This window comes from Coloeus monedula, assembly GCF_965178545.1.
Source record: "Coloeus monedula genome assembly, chromosome: 14".
In the NCBI taxonomy this organism is placed as follows: domain Eukaryota; kingdom Metazoa; phylum Chordata; class Aves; order Passeriformes; family Corvidae; genus Coloeus; species Coloeus monedula.
Window position 1 is genome coordinate 19,282,214 of NC_138794.1, and position 2,830 is coordinate 19,285,043.

The following is a 2,830-nucleotide window of genomic DNA, read 5'->3' on the forward strand; positions in this document are numbered from 1 at the left end:
TGTCCCATTCCCCATCCCGGCTGTCCCATTTCTGATCCCATTCCCCATCCCAGCTGTCCCATTCCTCATCCTGGCTGTCCCATTCCCCATCCCATTCCCAATCCCGGAGTTTCCCATTCCCATTCCCATTCCCATTCCCATTCCCATTCCCATTCCCGATCCCATTCCCCATCCCGGCTGTCCCATTCCCATTCCCAATCCCTCACTCTCCCGTTCCCAATCCCAGCCTTTCCCATTCCCGGAGTGTCCCAGCCCTGCTGCCAGTCCTGCCCCGGGGCTTTCCAGGCTCCCGCTGGCCCAAACAAACCCTTCCCATTCCCATTCCCATTCCCTTCCCGGGAATCCCAGGCACTCACGGCCATGCCGGGGGGCAGGAGGGGGTGGAAAAACTGCTTTTCCCAGGGTTTTTTTTTCTGGAAAAGGGATTTGGGAGGCGCGGAGCTGCCGGGAGTTGTTGCTACAACAAAACTTCCCCTTGGCAACTCCTCCCTGGAGCGGCTCCGAGCCCCAAAGCCACGCCGGGAATTCCAGGGGATCCCAAAACCCCCATGGAAAAATTCCAGGTGATCCCAAAATCCACACAGGGAATTCCAGAGGCGCCCAGGGGATCCCAAAATCCACACAGGGAATTCCAGAGGCGCTCAGGGGATCCCAAAATCCACACGAGGAATTCCAGGGGCACCCAGGGGATCCCAAAATCCACACAGGGAATTCCAGAGGCGCCCAGGGGATCCCAAAATCCACACAGGGAATTCCAGAGGTGCTCAGGTGATCCCAAAATCCCCATTCCCCTCCAGCATCCCCCCGACCATTCCCCATCCCGTTCCCGAAGCTGCCGGAGCCCCTGGATACCCCAATCCCTCCCCATCCCAGCCCGGTTCGGGGCTTTATTTCCCAAACTCCCGGGAATAATTCCCTGGATCATTCTCTGAGGCTCCCACGGCCCTAAACACCCCTGGAATTCCCCGGGTGGATTTTGGGATCTCCTGGGCGCTTCTGGAATTCCCTGTGTGGATTTTGGGATCACCTGGAATTTTTCCATGGGGGTTTTGGGATCCCCTGGGCGCCTCTGGAATCTCTCTGTGTGGATTTTGGGATCACCTGGGTGTACTCGGAATTTTTCCATGCGGATTTTGGGATCTCCTGGGCACCCCTGGAATTCCCTGTGTGGATTTTGGGATCACGTGGGTGTATCCGGGATTTTTCCATGCGGATTTTGGGATCCCCTGGGCGCCCCTGGAATCTCTCGTGTGGATTTTGGGATCTCCTGGGCGCTTCTGGAATTCCCTGTGTGGATTTTGGGATCACCTGGAATTTTTCCATGGGGGTTTTGGGATCCCCTGGGCGCCTCTGGAATCTCTCGTGTGGATTTTGGGATCACCTGGAATTCCCCGTTTGGATTTAGGGATCACCTGGGTGTACTCGGAATTTTTCCATGAGGATTTTGGGATCCCTGGGAGCCCCTGGAATTCCCCGTGTGGATTTTGGAATCACCTGGGTGATCCGGAATTTTTCCATGTGGATTTTGGGATCCGCTGGGCGCCTCTGGAGTCTCTCATGTGGATTTTGGGATCACCTGGAATTCCCTACTTGGATTTTGGGATCCCCTGGAATTCCCTGTGTGGATTTTGGGATCCCCTGGATTTCCCCGGGTGGATTTTGGGATCCTCTGGGTGCCCCGGAATTTTCCCATGCGCATTTTGGGATCCCCCGGCTGCCCCCAGAATTCCCCCGCGGCCTCTCCCGTGCTCTTCCATCCCACATCCCGCGGATTTTAGGGACCAGAGGCGCCCTTCCCTCCTCCCCCCCCATTTTCCATGGAGGAGCCGCTTCCATTCCCGCCTCCCACCTGGAAAAGCCCCCGCAGGCCGGAGCGGGATTCCAGGGATTTGAAAGGCTCTGGAACCCCCTCCCTCTGCTCCCTGAATCCCACCCGGAGCTCTCCGCTTCCCGATGAAAAGCTGGGAATGCTCCTGAGGAAACCACGGAAGCTTTGAAATTCCCGGCTCCCGCTGCTGATTTTTTAATAGGATTTTTTTTTAATAGGATTTTTTTTTAATAGGATTTTTTTTCCCCTCTTTTTTTCCCCCCTCCCTGATCTTTTCCAAGCCTCTGAAGCTCCCTCTGCCTTCGGATCCTTTCATCCGCTCCCCCTCCTTCCCGTATTTGCTCAATCCCAGGATTTTTTAATGTTGGTTTTTTTTTTTCTTCTTCAATAAAAATATTTACTGAACAAATCGCTCCGGGAGCCTTTGATGGATCCGCCTCATTCCAGCTGCTGGCATCAATCCCTCTCCAGGCTGGAAAAACAAAACACCTCAAAACCGCACCAGGAGACCCCAAAAGGGCCCCCAAAAACCGCTGCGCCAGAGGATTCGGGAATGTTGTAGCGCCAGAGGGGGAAACCAACATTTTCCCACATTTTTCCGTATTTTCCCCCATTTTATCCCACATTTTCCCCACATTTCCCCTCCTTTCCGCCCGTTTTTCCCCATTTCCCCCCTCTTTTTCCTGGATTTCCCCCATTTCCCCTCCATTTTCCCACATTTCCCACATTTTCCCCCCATTTTCCCCACATTTCCCCCCCTCCCTGTTTTTCCTGGATTTTCTCACATTTTCCCCCATTTCCCCCAATTTTCTCCCTGTTTTTCCCGAATTTCCCCCACATTTTCCCCTGATTTTTCCCACATTTCCTCCCCCTATTTTTCCCGATTTTCCCCCCATTTCCCCCCTATTTTTCTCGGATTTCCCCCCATTTCCCCCCCAATTTATCCCACATTTTCCCCACATTTCCCCTCCTTTCCGCCCGTTTTTCCCCATTTCCCCCCTC